Genomic DNA, 21943 nt, shown 5'->3' on the forward strand with positions numbered 1-21943 from the left:
CATGCTCTAACTAACTTGTGTCAATGTAGAACTGACAGTTACTAAGCATGGCTGTTCTCCTGCATTGCTATGCCTTATAACTCCAATCAGACTGCTAAAAGTGAAAGTCCCATAGTGGGACTTAATAAAAAAAATAAATAAATAAAACAAATTGAAAAAATATTAAAAAAATAAAAATCAGAAAATAATAAAAAAAAATACACGTTTAGTATCACCACGTCTGGAACGACCTGCCCCATAAAACTGTCACGCTAGTTAACCCCTTCAATGAACACCGTAAATAATAATAATAAAAAAGGGGTAAAAAAACAATGCTTTTTCATTATATCGCTTAACAAAAACTGGAATGAAACGCGATCAACAAGACAAATGTAAATAAAAATGATACCACTTAAAACTTCATCTTGTCGCGCAAAAAACAAGCCGCCATACAGCTCAGTCAGCCGAAAAATATAAAAGTTATAGCTCTCAGAATAAAGCGATGCAAAAATAATTATTTTTTCTATAAAACAGTTTTTATTGCATAAAAGCACCAAAACATAAAAAAACTACAGAAATGTGGTGTCGCTGTAATCGTTCCCGAAGAATGAAGCTGCCTTATTAAGTTTACCACATGCAGAATGGCATAAAGAAAAACCCAAAAAACAATTCCTGAATTGCTGGGTTTTGTTCATTTTGCCTCGCAAAAATCTGAATAGAAAGCAATCAAAAAATGTCATGTGCCAGAAAATGCTACCAATAAAAACGTCAGGTTGTCTCACAAAAAGCAAGCCCATGACTCTGTCGGCAGAAATATGGAAAAATTACAGCTATCAAAACATGACGAGGCAAAAACTAGTTTCTGCAAAGAAAAGCGTCTTTTAGTATGTGACAGCAGCCAAGCATAAAAAACGGATATAAATCTGGCATCACTGTATTCACACTGACCCGAAGAATAAAGTCGTCTAATCACTTATACCAAACTAGGAACAGAGTAAAAAATAAATAAAACCAATTCTTGATCTACTATTGATTTTCTTCATTCTGCCTCCCAAAGATCGCAGTAAGGCTCGGCTCACATTTATACTGCGTCAGGATAGGGTTAAAACTTGAAAATGGACAAATAGATAAAACATCACCCTAGGTCACAGCCAGCCAATATGATGTCAATATATGTCAAGTATTTCCTGGTTTACATTTAGGGTATTGGTGCACTCAGGAAAAAAATCGACCTCCGTTTGTTGTAAAAATTTCTCCTATTAGCCCTTAGAAATATTAAAAACTTTGGGCTAAAACAACATTTTAGTGGTAAAAATGTAATTTATTCTTTCTTTACCGCCAAAAGATATAAAATTCTATGAGGCACATGTGTCAATATGATCACTGCACCCCTAGATGAATTGATTGGGGGATGTAGTTTGTAAAATGAAGGGGGGGGGGGGTTCTGTTGTTCTGGCACCTTAGGAGCTCTGCCAGTGTGACATGGCACCCTCAAACCATTCCAGCAAAATCTGTGGCGCTTTTAACTGTGCTTCAAAAGTAGTTTTCAACCACATATAGGGTATCGGTATACTCCGGAGAAATTGCACAACAAATTTTGAGGGCCATCTTCACCTTCTATCCTTGTGAAAATGAAAACATTTGGGGCTATATATTTTTTTTTTCATTTTCACAGATCAAAGTTGTAAAATTCTGTGAAGAACCTGGGGGTTCAAGGTGCTCACCACACATCTAGATACATTTCTTGAGGGAACTAGTTCCCAAAATAGGGTCACTTAAGGGGTTTTCAATTTTTTTGCACATCAGGGGTTCTCCAAACGCGACATGACACCCGCAGACCATTCCATCAAAGTATGCATTCCAAAACGTCACTCCTTCCTTTCTGAGCCCTGCCATGCACCCAAACAGGAGTTTCCCCACACATATTGGGTACTGGCGTACGCAGGAGAAATTGCACAACAAATTGTATTGTGCAATTTCTCCTGTTACCCTTGTGAAAACAAAAAAAATTGGGGCTAAAATAACATTTTCGTGGGAAAAATTAGATTTTTAATTTTCACAGCTCAACGTTGTAAACCTGGGGGTTTCAAGGTGTTCACAAGACATCTAGATACATTCCTTGAGGGGTCTAGTTTCCAAAATGGGGTTACTTGTGGGTGGTTTCCACTGTTAAGGCACATAAGGGGCTTTCCAAATGGGACATGGCGTCCGCTAATGATTCCAGCAAAGTTTCAGTTCAAAAGGTCAAATATTGCTCCTTCCCTTCCAAGCCCTGCCGTGCGCCCAAACAGTAGTTTTCCTCCACATACTGGGTATCGGCGTACGCAGGAGAAATTGCTCAACAAATTGTATTCTGCAATTTCTCCTGTTACCCTTATGAAAATGCCAAATTTGGGGCTAAAAAAAAACATTTTGTGGGGAAAATTAGATTTTTTTTTTTTCACGGTTCAATGTTATAAACTTCTGTGAAGCAAATTGTATCTTTCCCTTTCGAGCTCTGCTGCGCTCAAGTCCACCACACAGAATAATGGTCCTCACATAGTCCTCCAAACATTGTAATGGCCCCACATAGCTTTTCATACAGTCGGACCCGGTGTCAGCACTCGGGCAAGTGCCCGGGGCCCTGAGCAGGCGGAGGGGCCCCCTCGCCGTCTGGCACCCCGGAGCGCTATGGGGCCTATGAGCAGAGAAGTCCGATGCCAGCCCCCGAAATTGGACCCCCCCCCTCTTGCTTGCTCAGGGCCCCGGCCGGCACAATACTTACCTCTCCTCATTCCCCGCAGCTCTGGCCTCTACTGCGTCTTCTGACTGTGACGTCTCAGGTCAGAGGGCGCGATGACGTCTTTCCAGCGCGCCCTCTGCTGAGCAGTCACAGCGCAGAGAGCGAGAAGACTGTGACGCTGAGGAGTGTGGAGCAGAGCAGCAGGAGAGGTGAGTATTTGATTTTTTTTTTTTTTTTTTTTTATGTATGGAAGCATGGAGCAATATATGGGGCCCATACAGCCTGCAGCATTATATGGGGGCCCATACAGCTTATAGGGGCCATACAGCATATGGGGACCATACAGCATGGAGCAATATTTGGGGGGCCATACATCATGGAGCAATATATGGGGGCCATACAGCATGGAGCAATATATGGGGGCCATACAGCATGCAGCATTATATGGAGGCCATACAGCATGCAGCATTATATTGGGCCCATACAGCATGCAGCATTATATGGGGCCCATACAGCATGCAGCATTATATGGAGGCCAGTTTGCTGCATGGAGCATTATATGGGGGCCAGTATTCTGCATGGAGCATTATATGGGGGCCAGTATCCTGCATGGAGCATTATAAGGGGGCCAGTATCCTGCATGGAGCATTATAAGGGGGCCAGTATCCTGCATGGAGCATTATAAGGGGGCCAGTATCCTGCATGGATCATTATAAGGGGGCCAGTATCCTGTATGGAGCATTATATGGGGGCCAGTATCCTGTATGGAGCATTATATGGGGGCCAGTATCCTGTATGGAGCATTTTATGGGGACTGTATCCTGTATGGAGCAATATGTGGGGGTCAGTATCCTGTATTGAGCATTATGTTGTGGCCAGCATCCTGTATGAAGCATTATATGAGGGCCAGTATTCTGTATGAAGCATTATATGGGGGCCAGTATTCTGTATGGAGCATTATATGGGGGCCAGTATCATGTTTTTAGCTTTATATGGGGACCAGTATCCTGTATGGCGCATTATATGGGGCCAGTATCCTGTATGGAGCATTATATGGGGCCAGTATCCTGTATGGAGCATTATATGGAGGCCAGTATCCTGCATGGGACATTATAAGGGGGCCAGTATCCTGCATGGAGCATTATAAGGGGGCCAGTATCCTGTAAGGAGCATTATATGAGGGCCACTATTCTGTATGGAGCATTATATGGGGGCCACTATTCTGTATGGAGCATTATATGGGGGCCAGTATCATGTTTTTAGCTTTATATGGGGGCCAGTATCCTGTATGGAGCATTATATGGAGGCCAGTATCCTGTATGGAGCATTACGGTATATGGAGGTCACTATTCTGTATGGATCATTATATGGGGCCCAGCCTGTATGGAGCATTATATGGGGGCCAGTATCCTGTATGGAGCATTATATGGGGGTCAGTATTCTGTATGGAGCAATTATATGGGGCCCATAATACTCTATGGAGGACTATACTGTCCGGTCTGCACTGTGCTCTGCGAGAATTCACCAGTTTCTGAGCTGTTGTATAATTTACAATAGATATCACTCATGTAATGTAAGAAGTAAGTTAAATCTTTGCATTATACTATACCTATATTTCTCTGCTGTATCTGTGCATCATGAATTGTGGTATGTGTTAAAGGGGCCCACTAAGACACTTTCGCCCGGGGACCACGAAAACCTGGAGCCGGCCCTGCATACAGTATAATGGGCCCCACATAGTCCTCCATGCAGAATAATGGCCCCACATAGGGGTGGTGGTTCTGGTGTCACAAACCAAATATAATCACCCTGCGGGCCAGATTTGGCCCATGGCCCAGAGTTTGACATATGTGCTGTAGAGCTTGAAAAATGCCAGAAAATAAATAGTTTACATGCTACAAAATGAAAACAAACAAACAAACATGGTGCTAAAAGTGCTAGGCAGAACATTTCCTAAAAATTCATTAAAATCTTTGATGTCTCCTCCAGTTTAGTTGGTAGGTATTTTTGTATCTTTATGTAGAAGCAGTTAACAGTGTCATTTTAATAAGTTCATTTTCAAAAGGCATTATAAGCAACAAAGCAGAAGTGAGAATAAAATACACTAAAACAGTACAACTCATGTAAATAATCTTTAAATCAAATGTACAGCATAAACATCTGTGGCCTATTTTGAAATCAAGTTATAACCTGACAAAAGTTAGGTTAGATTTCACTGCTGTGATTCAGTTCCTGAAAAGAAAAAAAACAAGGATAAATAAATATAAAGTAATATATATTTGTGTATTACATAAAATGAACATTAAATGAAAAAAAAAAAATTAAAAAACGCTGTTGTCAAGTTTTTATGTTGAACATCTTTTTCTTTTTAACTCCTTCGCCTCAAAGCCTGTTTTCACCTTCCTGACCAGGCCAAATTTTCCAATTCTGACCAGTGTCACTATGTGGTAAGAACTCTGGAACGCTTCAACGGATCCCACTGATTCTGAGACTGTTTTTTCGTGACACATTGTACTTTATGGTAAATTTTGTTCGATATTTTTAGCGTTTATTTGTGAAAATATCGGAAATTTGGCAAAAATTTCACAATTTTCAAACCTTTTATTTTTATTCCCATTAACCGCATAATTTTATCACACAAAATAGTTAATAAATAACATCTGCCACATGTCTACTTTACATCACCGTCATTTTTTAAACATTTTTTTTGTTAGAAGGGTTAAAATTTTATCACAATTTCTCATTTTTCCAGCAAAATTTACTAAACCAATTTTTTTTAGGGGCCAAATCACATATGACTTAAAGGGACCTATATGACAGAAAATACCCAAAAGTGACACCATTCTAAAAACCGCACCCTTCAAAGTGCTCAAAACCACATTCAAGAAGTGTATTAACCCTTCAGGCAATTCACAGGAATTCAAGCAACGTGAAAGGAAAAAATTAAAATATTTAATTTTCCCACAAAAATTTTGCTTTAGCCCCAAATTTTTCAATTTTTACAAGTGTAACAGGCACCAAAATTTTGTGTAGAATTTCTTCTGAGTACACAGATACCCCATATGTGGTAGAAAACTACTGTTTGGGAGCATGGCAGGGCTCGGAAGGGAATGAGCACCATTTAACTTTTGAAGCGCAAAATTCGCTGTAACAGACAGTGGACGCCATGTCTTGTTTGCAGAGGCCCTGATGTGCCTAAACAGTGGAAACCCCCCACAAGTGACACCATTTTGTAAACTACACTCCTCAAGGTATTTATCTGGAGGTGTAGAAAGCACCTTGAACCCGCAGGTGCTTCACAGAATTTTATAACGTTGAGCCGTGAAAATAAAAAAAAATACATTTTTCCCACAAAAATGTTGCTTTATCCCCAAATTTTTCATTTTCACAAGGGTAAAGAGGAGAAAACAAATGGTACAATTTGTTACACAATTTTTCCTGTGTACACCAATACCCTATATGTGGTCAAAAACTACTTTTGAGGCACAGTACAAAGCTCAGAAGGGAAGGATCGCCATATTATAGTGCAGATTTATGGTTTGAGGATGCCATGTCACACTGGCACAACTCTGCTCCACCTGCAACTGTTAGAGGAAGATGATGGCTAACTATCACAGCTATCATCTGCTGTGAAGGATGCTATCCCACTTCAAAGTCAGGGAGTCAGCATAAGTCACAACTGTACATCAAATGTGAGTAAGGGATTGAAAGATATCTGTCAGCAACTTTTGCTATGTAATTTAAGAGTAGTTAGATCTAGAGGCTGAGACCCTGATTCCATTGATGTGTCACTTACTAGGCTATGTGTTGGTGTTTCAATAAAATCAGTGTTTTATCAACAGGATATTATTCCAACAGGACTGGGTGTCACATGCCTCCTAGTCAACTGGTCAATGTAACCCTGCCCCCACCACTAATTAGCAACTTTTTTTAATGTACAGTGTACACAGAAAGCTGTGGTTAGGGTTATACAGATCTCAGCATTCTGAGCACTGCTAGATCTGCAGCAGAGAAAACTGTGATTGCATCAAAATGCTCTCACACTACACAGCAAAAAATTGGTGACAGATTCCATTTGAGGAAAATAGAAAGAAAATCGGTAAATATTTATCAGTATCTGTTTACATTTGTTAGAAAAACACAGATAAAAAGATACATTTCCTTTGAAGTATGTCTGTGGATTGCTACAAGCTCTGGGTCCGATTTGACTTACCGATCTTAAGTTAAAAAGTTTGTCCTGCAAATTACAAAAATTTGGAAAACTGCTCACTGTGTGTTAAAATAATGAAAGAAGTCATACTAACATTACTGTTACCCTCCCTTTTCAATGTTGGCCACAGCGGCGACTTGTTAGAGACAAGTGTGATGGAGTGTCATCGCTGTAGGAGGAAATGTAGAGAATGGAGGACAGAACAGCATCAGAGAAGTTGATGAATTTTATTATTTTAATCCATTTTTTTCTCACATTTTTTCACATTCAGTTGCAGTGTGTATTCGGAAATAAAGTATGTTATTACTTGCTCCTAAACATTGTTGGATTGGTCCAGGTCTAGCCTAAATATTTTTTAACAAGTTATGCACACAGTGGGCCAAATTCAAGAAAGTGTTTTCACCAATTTTTCTGCATAAAACGCTTTGAAATTTCCAATCTTACAAATCTTCCAAAATTGTTTCACCTTTGACAGTTTTTTACTAGCCCAAGTTAGCTTCAACAAAATGTGCAGAGCTAAAGCGGGGCTGGGCATGGCAGAGCCCGCTCATCTGATTCAGGAAGATTTACGCCACTAATGTGGAGTAACTTTTGTCAGAAAAGCTTTGACCCTTCTCCACCGCTGCCCCTTCCCCCTTCCCGGTAAGCTACATTTGGAATATAAGACGCACCCCAATTTTCCTCCCAAATTTGGGGGAGAAAAACTGCATCTTACAGTCGGAAAAATAAGGCACCTTTCCTCTGTTTGTTCAATTCCTGATTTTGGCTTATAGATACTGATGTAAAAAACTGACCAAATGCTCATCGTGTGCATGTGGCCTAACAGGTCAAGTTACATGTTAACATAGGACCCCTTCTATGATATTGCCTTCATAATTCTTGCATCCATTGAACTTGTAAGTTTTTGAATAGTTTCTTCTTGAATTTGTTTGCAGGATGTCAGGATAGGCTCCCAGGGCTGGTGTGACTCGCCTTAGTCCGACCCTGCATTTCAGAATAGTATTCCTAACCTGCTTTATCCAATGTCCCCTCAGATAGCCCAAACTAAGTTCTGCTCAGTGTAACACAAGCTCCACAGATGGGAACAAAACAAATATATTAATATTTGTTGAAAATTAACTTTTAATTGGTGCATCATACATGAATTATGCAGATACTATACATACAGTATTCTCTGCTAACTGTAGGGTTACTTTAATATTGCACCTATTGCTTTATGAGATAAACAAGTGATAACTGCTTACTTTGCTACGAGCAGATATCTTTTAGAAGGTAATGTGTGGTTTCCCTCAAAAAGCAGAGGAATGAGTAGAACCGAGAGTTCAGTTACAGAGTGGAAAAGGCGTGTTACAGCAGTTAAAATACAATATTATTTGATTTCTTGTTTTTCTGTGGCTAAGCGTGCTGTCACAAAACCTACAGGTGCGGAGTCACCTTTGAAAAGGGTGACAAATTAGTATCTATAATTACGGTAAGGAGAACCGTTAACACTGAATAGCTAGTGAATGAAGACTGGTGTTGGCTGTTGTGCTGGTTTTTCTAACCCATTTTGGTGAGATCCTGGTGGCAAGAGATTTCATTGGTGCCCATCTAACTTAAGTACTTATTTTGATTCTGGTTGTAGGTGAGAATGCTTTGCAAGGTAAAGTCATTAGTATCTATTTTTGGCTGTCAATAAGGAATAATAAAATATAAGTTGATTCCACTAGACAGTCCAGTGAGAACTGTACAGGTTTGTAAGCAACATCAGTTCTGTTGCCTTTAATGCTAAATTCATGCCATACACTGCTCAAATATTATGATTAGTAAATTACTAAATTAGTTTCCAGAATAAAACTGCGCTTTTGAAAACGACCTACAGTATTTCCTGGGATGTGTTTTACACTAATATTCCACCCAAATTGACAATTCCTAGTCTAAAGGCCCCGTCACACATAACGAGATCGCTAGCGAGATCGTTATTACGTCACGGTTTTGGGATCGCTGGATAGTCGTTTCGTGATCGCTGGGGAGCTGTCAAACATGCAGAACTTCCCAACTATTTCGGCCCCCCCAGCGATCTAACTAATGATCTCGGCGGTCGTTGGGACGCTTTCACACAGCAGCTATTTCAACGATCCACACCTTGATAGGGACTGTACTGTGTCACAAAGGCGTGCATAAAATTACTTTTCCGCAAAATCAGGACTCAGTCGAATGAACGGATATCAACAGCCCGGAGAATTCTGCTAGGATCTGCAATCCAGCACCAGGTCAGAAGCAAAGTATGGAATCGCTATTCTGTTGCCTCTTTTATGCATGGCGGAAAATGAGAACGCTGTAGCGACCACCAATCAGGGACGAAGGGCGCGGAAAAGTCCAATTTATGCACGCCTACGTGTCTCAGTTCTGAATTTCTAACGAGGTCGTTGATAAGGTGTCAAATACAGCGATGCACACTGCTCAGCGGGAGCACAACGACCCAGGAATGGTCCAGGAAGCTTTGTAACGATCAGCGATCTCACAGCAGGGGCCTGATCGTTGCTACCTGTCAGACATAACGAGATCGCTAGCAAGATCGCTATTGCGTCAAGAAAACCGTGACGTATCAACGATCTCGCTAGCGATCTCGTTATGTGTGATGGGGCCTTAAGTCTCAACTCTTACTGAGATATATCCTTTGGCGGTGACTCATTGTTATGGTACAAGGGGGAGAAGGAGGTGGTCTGTATTCATCTTCGTTTGTGAATGGAGCAGTCTGTATTATATGCCTCCAGCTTTATTATAGAGGTGTTTATCTGTGATAATGAGAGGAATGCTGAGAAGTGACCTCCAGTGAACAGGAAGAAGGAACTGTCAGCATACAGTGAGAAGAAATGGTAAATGTGAGAACTGCAAAGTTTCAAGACTTTTTTTTTTATAAGATAGATAATGGTATCGCAAATTAGAAAAATAACACCACTAGTTTTTGACTGACATGTTTAATATAAAAACTAGATTCAGAAATTTGGTCTTTTTTTGATGACAGTCCTTTAAGGTTATTTTCTTCAGATACATTTTGTGATCTTTAGGCTGTGTGCCCACAATGCGTTTTTGGCGCGTATTTGCAGCGCGTAAACGCTCCAGAAACGCATTGCATACCTTATCCCATGACTTCCTATGACATTCTGTAAGTTCTGTGCACATGGTTCGTATTTTTTCTGCGCAGATTTTACTTGCAGAAAAAATACGGACATGACCAATTCTTGTGCGTTTCTGCATGCGTATTTGCCTTATACAATGCATTGGAAAAACGCATGGTAAATACGTGTCAAAAACTCATGTAAAAAACGCATTCCTTTTTTCTGCCAAGGAGATGCAGAAATGCTCAAGAAAATTTCTACTTCATTTCTGCATCGTGGGCACATAGCCTAAGGCTGGAGTAAGACATCAGATAACCGTATGAAAAATCGTCCGAGTTTTATCCAGAAAACTTGCACGATTTTCATCTGAATGCATTTCCTTTTTTTATGTCCATGTTGTATTCGATTTTATACATCAACAGTTTAAAATCGGATTCTGCACAGTTGATCCCTATGGGACCCAATTTTTTTTATGCACCCATATACTTGAAAGGGCAAAACTCATCTGAGTAAAACACTTGTTCATTGGGTGAAAAGGTCTTGTGCTCATCTCTAAAGATCGTCGTTCTCAGCAGTGCATCGTCCTGTATAAACCAGACTTTCATTGCTGAGAACAATTGACAGTTTATGCGCACTGTGATCTATTACATACAGTATCGCTCAGAGTGGATTGCAAATATATTGCAAAAAGATGTACATACATACCTTATATCAAGTTCTTATTATATGATTTATAGAATTGGTGCAATAAAAAAAAGATCGCTCTTATGAAGGCTTGATTTTATATTATATTGCATTGATTTTCAAAAGTGTCCACATGATGAGGTGAAAATATAGTTCAACTGGCAATACAAATAAAAGCTTTCCAAATTGGTAAATTTTGTCCTAAAATAGATTTTGGTTTATAAACGCACAACTGACCCATCTTTCCTGGGAATTGTGTTCCTTATGTCCATTTTTCACATCTGCATGAAATCTGTTTTATGCATCCATAATTTTAAAAAATTGAACGACCTAGTTAAGTTTCTATATAGTCTTTTCTATGGATCTGGTAATATCAGATACGAAACGAATGATCTCTGTGTGGCATCGTTTTTTTACACACCCATTGAGTTGCATGGGCAAGTGTCATCCTTAAAACAGCAGACACTACTGCATGGTTACTTTCTTTTTTTAAGTTGAACAACCGGTCTGTATGAAAACACATTCATCTGAACTAGCCCATTCAATAACTTGTTGCTGTCCGTAAAGGGGTTGTGACCCAGGGGTGAAAGCGAGAGCTGCTGAAGTGTGGAAGCTTGCACTCCTGACTCTCACTTTAAAGCCACGGCCCCACTATCAGTATTTGGTCAGTGTTCGGTCAGTATTTTTTCCCAGGAGTGGGTGATAAATGCAGAATTGGTGACTTGTTTCTAATATACCTTTTCTCTGATTGTTCCTCACCTGGTTTTGGCCCCCACTCCTGAGAAAAATTACTGACCAAATACGGATAGTGGGGCCGTGGCCTAACTCGAGATATTGCAGGATGTTTTATGACTACACTATCAGCTTTACAGTGAACTCTGAATCCATGCTGTAGATGTGATCAAGGCTGAGATGCAGACTGCTAAAATCCCCTCTCACCCAACTTCAACCAATGTGGTAAAGGTGGGGTGCAGAGTAGCTTACAGTCTGCAGGGATAGGGGAAAGATGATATGTAATTCTCTTTCTATCCCGGTTTAACACTATTTTTTCTGTATCAAACCAGCAAAGTATAAAAAAAATGTTTGGAAACAAGTCAAATAAAAAATGAAATAGCATTTGGAGATCTTGCAGCTGTGGGGGTTGGTAGCTGTCTGTCAGACACAGGCGGACTCCCTACAGAGAAGACAGATATGATCTATCATGTTTGCCTTCCTGACCACTATATTACAAGGCCGAAACAGCACTTGTGCATACAGGTCAGGAAGCTTTGACAGTGCTTCCTTCTCCTAACCCAGTGATAATGTGATTGCTGAGTGTATTAACAGAGCAAGAGCTGCTGGGTACAAAGAGACCCAGTTAGTTCTGCTATTCAGCCTGGAAGCTGAATTTCTCCAGTGACTGTTGCTAATATACCAGCCACAGTAACAGGGGAAATCCTGAATAAAAACAATGCATATGTTCAAATCCACCCCAAAAGCAGAGTTTGTAAAAAATAAAAAAAAATAAAAATTAAAAAAGCAAGAAAAAAAATAAAAGTAAATAAAGAAAACAACACCATTCCATTCGCATTTTCCCTCATTATATATATATAAATATATAAAAAAGTGAAAGGACTATAAAAATGGCTTAAAAATTAAGCGCCATGTACTGTGAAAAAAAGAGGCAAAAACTATTTGAATATCCGAATGAGAAATTTCTAGAGTCTTTAAAAACGCATGTACGCTAAAACACAAAAATATGCCTGATCAGGATGGGGTAAAATTGCCTGAACTGGTTAAGAACAATGAGTTTTCCTTAATGGCTTGGTAAATTTGTGAGGATAACTGTAAGCTGTCTTATGCTGGGCTACCGGGCCAGCTTCACTAATCTTGTCGACATGGTTAATGCGGGCTGCCATTGATATTGAAGTCAACTTGTATGCCTGCTGTTTCTGATTTGTAGATAGATGCTCTTGAGACTGCAGAAAGTGTTTTTTTTAGCGTATTCAAGACTCACAAGGCTGGGATTTGAGTGTCTTTAGTCGTCCTCTTGTAAGCTGCTGCCTAGTGGGTTAATAGATAAACAGGGTAGAATGTTGTCTTTTCTGCTGCCTTCTAGAGTGCTGGTCGGAATACACTAACAATATTCTAGCTGTGTACGTTGTTTTATCCCTGCCCAGTTACATCTGTACATTTTAAACCCTTTCATTCTGTCTGTATAATTTGCTGTGTGCAGAATCTCCGGTGTACCCTATGAGATGCAACTTCAGTTTGTCTCTTCTTCCTCCTGCTTGTAAGACATGAGAGGCAGAAACCTATCAATGACAAGTTGGGAAGACAGACTGAAGCTACATATTATAGAATACACAGCAGTGTGAGTTAGTGGACAGACATCACTGCCGCCCATAGATAGGACTCAGAGCCGATCAAGGGCAATCTGAGGAGACTTCTTAGCCTCTGCATAGTGATATCTTTAGGCTGCATTATCAGTGGGGAACGCATAAACACATGCTTGTCAGCATTCCCAAATTTGCCATGATTGCCTTGATTATTCAAAGGCATTCATAGCTTACAGTCCTGCTCACCATTATTCGCACCAATTCATTTTTTTTCATAGACTGTACAATATTTTCAGAAATAAATGGAAATGTACCAAAGTTATATCCTCAGGATTTTTTAATTAGTGGTCCAAAGTAATACAACAATGAAACATTGGTTTTTCAACTTACATGTTGCAGTTTCAAAGAAGAAACAGAAGAAACAGCATGTGCAGAAATAAAGGCACCCCTAATTAATACTTGGTTGCTCATCCTTTGGCATTGTTGACAGCCTCCAAACGTTTCTTGGAGCCATCTATAAGATTCTTGCACTTCTCAGCTGAAATTTTCTCCCACTCTTCCTTTGCAGTTTGTCCAAGCTCTTATATGTTTGCAGGGTTCTTTTTCCCAATGTCAGATTTCCACTCACCCCAAAGATTGTCTATGGGATTAAGGTCAGGACTCATTGCTGGCCATTTTAACAGTCCATTTTTTCTTTTTCAACCATTCCTGTGTACTTTTGGATGTGTGCTTTGGGTCATTGTCTTACTGGAGGACCCATGATCTTCGACTCCAACCAAGTTTTCTTACACTGGGTAGGACATTTCGCTCTAAATCTCTTGATAATTCTTTGATTTCATGATTCCTGTGATATGGTCAAGGCCTCCAGTACCAGATGCAGCAAAGCATCCCCACAGCATTATGGATCCTTCTCCATGCTTAACTGTTGATAAGGTGTCCTTTTCCTTATAAGCTTCATTGTGCCGTCTGTAAACAAACTGTTGCTTTGCATTGCCAAAAAGCTCTATTTTTGGTTCATCTGTCCACAGAACATTTTCCCAGAAGGATTGTGGTTTGTCAAGGTACTCTTTTTGCAAAGATCAATCGTTCTTTTTTATGTCTTTTCTTCAGCAATGGTTTCTTCCTTGGCCTTTGCCCATAAAGCTCTGCCTGGTTTAGTGTGCGGCGTATGGTACTTGTTGAAACCATGACCTCAGACTGTTCCAGATTGGCCTTCAGGTCTTTGAATGTTTGACGTGGTGTTTTTTCCACCATTTGCACCAACCTTTGAAGACATCTCTTGTCAATTTTCCTCTTTCCCTCACGTCCAGGGAGGTTCTTGACTTTTCCATGCTTGGCAAACTTCTTAATAACATTGTGCACTGTATCGCTAATACTCCTCTCTCCTCATTTTTTTTCTCTTTGTAATATATTTTTTTGTGTTAAGTGGAGTCTCAGTCCCAAAACATGATTTAAATTTAGCACATAGCTACATAGGGGATTTAGCACCAGTAAAAATATTTATTAATCTATCACTCCGCTGATAATCTTTTTTAATCCAATATGCTGATTAGGGTTTTTGCGGTACCCTTGGCATGGCCTGGTGGCTCCGTGCTCCCTTTTGCTTACAGATTTTGCATGTCTTGGTCTTACTTATGTTTGTCAGTGCTGACTTGCCTGGAGTGAGGGCAGTTTAAAGAGAAAGCTCTTTGTGACTTTCCTCTGTTAGTCCTTTTTAGACATTTATGAAACATTTGACAACTGGGCCTTTCCAGTTTGGAGTATCAGGATGCAAACAATAGTGATTAACTGCATATCTTTGGCACTCAGGGTTAAGGCTGTGTGCCCACGTAGCGTTTTTCAAGCGTTTATGCTGCGGAATTTCCGCAGCGGAAACGCTTGTAAAACGCTAGGTAATCCGCACCCCATGGTCCCCAAGGGGATTCCGCATGTTCTATGCACATGCTGCGGATTTTTCCGCAGCGTTTATGCTGCGTACAAAAATCCGCAGCATGTCATTTAATTTTGCGGAAGTGCAGCGGAACTCCCGCCATTGACTTGCATTGAGACGCACAGAAACCGCGACTGTACATTTGTACAAGCGGCTTCTATGCGTCTCTATGTGCGGATGGTACCCAGTTCTGGAGGAGAGGAGACTCTCATCCAGACCTGGGTACCATTCTACCTGTAAAAAAAGAATAAAATAACAAATAAAGTTTATACTCACCTGTCCGGCGTCTTCTCTCTGAATGCCGGCAGCGCTGAAGGACCTTCATGTGACCGCAGGCCCTTCACCGCTCTGTCTCGCGATATGCCGGCAGCCGGCAACCAGACAGGAAGCAGCGCTGCAGCCACGCCGGGGCCTCGGGGGTGAGTATAGCTTTATTTGTTTTAATTTTTACGGTTCACACTGTATAAATCCATGCTGTTTGCATGGATTTATACAGTGTGACCTAGTTGTCAAGCACTTTCCAAGTGATGCTATAGCCTGGAAAGTGCTTGTCAATCTGCATGCGGAAACGCATGTGAACCCGCATGTGGATCCGCATGTATTCTGCAGGAAAAACGCATGCACAATCTGCATGCGTTTTTTTCTGCCAGGGAGATGCAGAAATGCTGCAGAAATTTTCTGCTTCATTTCTGCATCGTGGGCACATAGCCTCATTGTGTGGAGAGAGTACTGTTGATCTCAGAAGGGAGGTGATAAATGCTTCTTGATGTTCATAGTGGCCTCAAACCCCTTGATTATGCCTGAGAAGGTGAAAAATGTTGGGGTGGTGCTTTCTTATGTTTTAAATTGCAAAGCCATGTAGCACTGATTAGCACACCTTCTGTGTAGGAACGGACTAGGACTATAGCCATTCTAAGCAGTTTATACTCGTGAGCTCCACGCAGTTCAGGAACCTGCTCACTGCAGCGAGTCATTCTCCTCTGCTCCTCCTTTGTCAGTCGCCTCAAGCCACCGCAGATGCTAATGCATAAATGTCAGATGGGATTGCTGCGTGGGGCTCTGGATTATTTAAACTTCGAACAGGTGAGGGATATTGTTCTTTTTTATTTTTGGTTTGTTTACAGGGGACAATGGCTTCAGGGAATTGGGTGTAAAGGTGAGTATAATGTGTTTTTTATTTTATTATTATTTTTTACACTTGTTGGACACAGCGGGGGCAAAATACTACTCTCAACATTGTCCCTTGCTCGCGCTGATACCAGCGCCAGCGGGGGACAATAATGAGAGATGCCTCCAAAACCCAGTGCTTGGGAACAGCGCTAACTGTACCGCTGATTCCCAGTCGCCTGTATGTGTGATTCTGATGCAGTACACGGTTGCCACACTAGTACACACTGACACGGATATCTCCTGTACTGTTTTTTCCAGTACCGGAAATATCAGTACGTGTGAAAGAGGCCGAAGGAGTTACTATGCATGCAGGGAAACTGCCCCAATGTTGTGGAGCATTGCGTTCTGGTGTTGTGGGATGTGTGAGGACGCGGGGCGCTGTTTCTCTCACTGATTTCTCTGCCCAGGAAGATGGGACGCTGTCTTTTTTTCCTCAGTGAGATATTGTCCAGTCTGCTGTTGAAGTTAGCAGGAAGTGGCTGTCTGAGGATAATTGGGAGTTAATCAACACCTGATACTTAGACAGGCTATATAATGTATGGTAGCCAGACCCCTCATTGTCTTCATTCCCAGTACAAGAACAGCTCTGCATTACATTGATTTGGTCATGGAACCAGTGGTTTGGCCATTTTTAAAGAGTCTCAGGAGCCGAGAATTACGCTCTTCTTTTCAGTAACAATCATAAGCCTTTCATCCATGCGGTCTGTCAGTTTCTTAATATGTGGACAATTATCTTATTTTTTGGACTATAAGATGCACCGGACCATAAGACACCCCTAGGTTTTAGAGGAGGGAAAATAGAAAAAAAAATTAAAGTAAAAAAATGTGGTCATGGTGCACTGTTATGGGGGTTCTGCTGCTGACACTGTTGTAGAGGTAATGTCCCCCAATTCGGTACTAATATCCCCCATCTCGGTGTATATATATGCCCCCATCATCCTGATATATACGTGGCCCCCATCCACATCCTGGTATACATGCCCCCCCCATCCCCATCCTGGTGTACATGGAATCTATCCCCACCCAGATATACATGGCCCTATAATATATGGCCCCAATCCTGGTATACATGGCCCCTCCATCCTCAACCTGGTATACATGACCCCCTCATCCCCATTCTGGTACATATAGCCCCCTCAAGCCACACACACAAAAAAAAAATAGAGGATTCTACTCACCTTCCCTCTGCTCCAGCGGCGTTCTATTATGGTGCCAGCAGCTCAGCTCAGTCACTGCCATGCACCCTCACACACTGAGGTGAGCTGCCGGAATATTCACTGCTCCCCACGCCCCCCACCATCCACAGTTGGACTATAAGGTACCGTACATTTGTGCTATAAGACACACCCCCCACTTTCCTCCAACATTTTGAAGGAAAAAAGTGCGTCTTATAGTCCGAAAAATAAGGCAAGTTTTTTGGGCAGCACCAACCACAGCCTCACAGACACTATTCAGAGAGGAGTACTGTTTTCCTTCACCATAAATCTCCAGTTTAAGAAGGGCTCAAAAGTTCTCAATAGGATTTAGGTCAGGTGAGAAAGGGGCCATGTCATTATTATGTCATCTTTAAAGGGGCATTCCCATCTCCAAGATCCTATCCCAATATGCAATAGGCGTACTAATAATATTAGCAAATACCTCAAATTAGAAATGTAGTATAGTTCTTCTGATTCATTATGTCTCTTTCCTCATGTGCAGGCATTACAGTAACTTAGAGTAGGTATCCATGGTTACGACCACTAGTAACTAGCTAACTAACTAACTGTCACTATATGAATGTTAGTAACCTTTTATATCTAAGCTACTGCAATGACCTGCATGGGGAAAGCGACATGGCAAATCCAGAGAACTATACTACATTTCTAATTGGAGGTATTTGCTAATATTATTATTATTGCACCTACTACATATTGGGATTGAATCTTGGAGATGGGAATACCCCTTTTAAGGCCTTTTCTGGCTAGCCAAGGGTGAAGTATTTTGTTGCATGCAATGGAGCATTGTCCTGCATAAAACTCATGTTTTTTTTTAAAGATGTAGATTTTTTCCTGGATCACTGCTTGAAGAAAATGTCTTCTAAAAGCTGGCAGTAAGATTGGGAGTTGATTTTGAGTTTATCTAAAAAAGTTCTAACTCGCTCATCTTTAATTATACCAGCCCATAGCAGTACCCCACCTCCACCTTGTTGGCGTCTGAGTCGAAGTGAAGGTCTGTGCCCATTACTGATCCAGCCACAGGCCCATCCATCTGGTCTGTTAAATCCACGTTCACACGTTGAGTATTTGGTGAGTTTTTTACCTCAGTATTTGTAAGCCAAAACCAGGAGTGGGTGAAAAATACAGAAGTGGTGACGTGTTTCTATTATACTTTTCCTCTGATTGTTCCACTCCTGGTTTTGGCTTACAAATACTGATGTAAAAAAAACTCACCACATACTCAACGTGTGCATGTGGCCTAAGAGTCAGTCTCATCTCATCAGTTCATAAAACCTTTAAAAAATCTGTCTTCAGATTTTTCTTGGCCCAGTCTTGACATTTTTACTTCTGTGTCTTGTTCAGTGGTGGGGGGTTTCATCCTCCCTTACCTCAGTCATATGAGCACCTTGAACCAGGGCTGTGGAGTCGGAGCCCATTTTGGTGGAGTCTGTATAAAATGGACCAACTCCGACCCCTAAAATTGGGTACAGTAGTTCAATGCAGTTTGTGGGGAATATTTATTCATAAGAATTTGGGAAAGTTATGAGATGTCCTATAAATGTCTGTCCTATTCCTGATCTAAGGGTCTAGACTTTTAGCTGAGATGAATCTGCGCTTCAGTAAATTTATCACTTACACATGAGCCATGTATGAGGGAGTCGGAGTCGTGGAGTCGGTGTTATGTAAATTGAGGAGTCGGAGGTTTGGCTTACTGACTCCACAGCCCTGCCTTCTACTTCTGGGTCTCGAGGGAGGGTGCAGTTCTGGAATATGACAGCACTGGAGGATAATGGGCTCCTGGTCACTTCATGTTTGGCAGGTTTCTCAAAACCAAGGCAGTTAATGTGCGGCTTTTTTCGCAACATATTTTTTGCAACAGAACTTGTAATGGGTCTGTATCTTAATGCCCAATATCTTAGCAATTACAAGACTTGTAAAAAAAAATTACTTTTCAGAGTCAGTTAAATCTCTTTTATTGGACCATTCTTCCTGAGGTAAACAAGCTGCCTAATAATTCTGCACACCTTGATAAAGGGTGTTGTATCCTTATTCCAAACCCTCTCACATTACACAAATACACATCACCTGATCTGCTTCATCCAATAAGCATTCAAGTTTATACAGCTTGGAATTGGAAAATATGGAGAAAAATTATGACATGGTCAAAATACTTGCCTAATAATTGTGCACACAGTGTTGTGTCATGAGATAAGATGTTATACAATTGTTATTCCATGGGAAATGCAAGTGTTTGCTAAAATAAAAATGTAGAGATTAACAATTTGATTTGTGTTGTCCTGGTCTGGTGTCAGGTCTCCCATGGCAGGTGGTTTTCATTTCTGCTCCCAGTATCCTTTGTGCCTTTGGCACTTACCTTACTTGTCACTGTAACATCATGACGTTGTAGGTCCTAGTAAGCCTCATGGGCATCCATAATTCTGGAAGCACAAGTGAAACCTGGTTGCCATGGCTGACCAGACTCGACACTGGACCAGGGCAGCATGAATTGCATTGCTCACCTCTATAGACATGTGAAGATTAGCGACCGGTCCCCTTTCATTAGTATTGTTTTATTTAGACTATTTGCTTTATTTTGTGCCTCATTTCCGCTTTGCCAACCAACACATCCTTAGCTCACACAAGCAAACTTTATAGGAAGCTACCAGTATGTCTATTGGATTGTGTGAGAAAACCGGACCGCTCAAAGGAAATCCGTAAGGACCATCACATGCAGATGCTGGCATGTCAGAATAGCATTCAGCCCACTGCCCAACTATTATGCTTTGTACTTATAAATTGTGTCCATACTGTGTACAGAAATGTATTTAAATGAACCTTAGGCCATGTTCACACGTTCAGTATTTGGTCAGTATTTTACATCAGTATGTGTAAGCCAAAACCAGGTGAGGAACAATCAGAGAAAAAGTGTAATAGAAACAAGTCACCAATTCTGCATTTATCACCCTCTCCTGGTTTTGGCTGACAGATACTGAGATAAAATACTGATCTGATTCTGAACGTGTGAATGTGGTGGCCTCAGACTGGCACTACCAGCTTTTCTTTTTCATAGCATTATCCAAGACTATTACAACCCTGGATTCTTTTCGTTTGGAGCTCAAGGCTTATGGGATAAACAAATTGGTGCACAATTAGGCAAAGTTATTCACTTTTTGTATTCTGTGGGCTGGCCGGTTATTTCAGATTTCTTGACTCTAGTAAAATAACTGTTTAGGACTCCAAAATCTATTTTTAATACCCAAAATGTAGTCATGTAACTTCTAACTATTTTTCTCAGTGCTAGATTGTGTTCCTACTTTTGAAAATGTCCCGGTATGATATGTTATTAATTCTTATTACATCGTGTTATTGAAAATTGGTGAGAGCTACGATTGCTTCTTTTCTAGGTAAAAGTTGTTGATTAGAGCGAACTGATTTTCTTCTTTGCTCTCCGGAAGCCTGCATGTGGGTTGAGATTACTATGTTCGTGGTCTCCCTGCTTTGGTTGCAGATGGAGTTTGCAGTGCCCCACCCGTGACCACTTCCCATTTTGTATTTTTTTTCTAACATGTTTTTTTTTCCTGTAATAGTCTTCTGCAGTGCGAATGTAGATGCATATACTTACTGTATTACTTGACACGATGCAGCCTCTTTCTCGAACCTGTGACCTTTTTATCTTGCTCTCCATTGCTAACAAAGCAGGTAAACTTTTAACCCTAGATTAAAACAACATTTTAGAATGTTTTTTTCATTTGATCACTAGAGTGATCTGTATAATATTGTTTAATTTATCATCAAAACCTTAGACCAGAGCTCTATCTTTTTATATTTAAATTCTTTTTACAGTGGAACAGGCGGCCACGAGGGGTGGCGAGTTCTTCAATGGAAGTCTTAAAACACAGGCTGGCCAGACATCTGTCTGAGATGGTTTAGTGATTCCTGCATTGAGCAGGGGGTTGGACACGATGACCTTGGAGGTCCCTTCCAACTCATTCTATGTTGTGTAAAATTGTAATCAAAATTAGTAATTTACTCGAAAATGCACAACTTTACTGTTTGCAATGAATAAAGCAAACAAGAACAATTTAAATACCTAATTAATGACGCTATATAGGTGAATAAGATAAATACCTCAACACAAAATATTACTTTTAACCCCTTAGTGCAAAATTAGATACATGTAAGTCAGCTCTGGGGTAAGCGTGTGTGGAGGGTGTGGAGAATTAGCAGCAAGATAGTGTAAAAGAAGAATACAAACATAGACATTCAGTGTTAATATATCAGAGAAATAAAAAAAGAATACAAATGAGGCGGTGTATGTAGTGGAGGCTCACCTTAGTGTTTTGCTAAATATAGGTACAACTCTATTGTAGGGGAATGTGTGCGCCTAACAGTGATGTAGGAGTTGCTGGACTTAACCAAGGGAGAGAATTGTAAAGATGTAATCAGCAGGTCCGTCTATAATCAGTACTGGAAAGGACAAAATGGATCCCAAAAGGCCATTTTCACCCAGTTGAAGTGAAAGCAAGAATGTCTTCTTTATTGTTGAAGAATAAATATATTTATTTGATCTAAAAGTCCACGTGTTTCAGCGCTCTTTAACCCCTTCACCCCTTTGCCATTGTTTTTTTTTCTC

At 40.7% G+C, this 21943-nt stretch overlaps 1 protein-coding gene across 2 annotated transcripts in view; it reads left to right on the plus strand.

Annotated features, from left to right (window-relative positions):
- EPS15L1 (epidermal growth factor receptor pathway substrate 15 like 1) overlaps window positions 1–21943 on the plus strand; it is a 280928-nt gene that overhangs the window by 216289 nt on the left and 42696 nt on the right. The window lies entirely within an intron of this gene.

Source organism: Phyllobates terribilis, unplaced genomic scaffold (genome assembly GCF_046119375.1).
Source record: "Phyllobates terribilis strain yellow unplaced genomic scaffold, ASM4611937v1 Scaffold_1__5_contigs__length_1240528914, whole genome shotgun sequence".
Lineage (NCBI taxonomy): Eukaryota > Metazoa > Chordata > Amphibia > Anura > Dendrobatidae > Phyllobates > Phyllobates terribilis.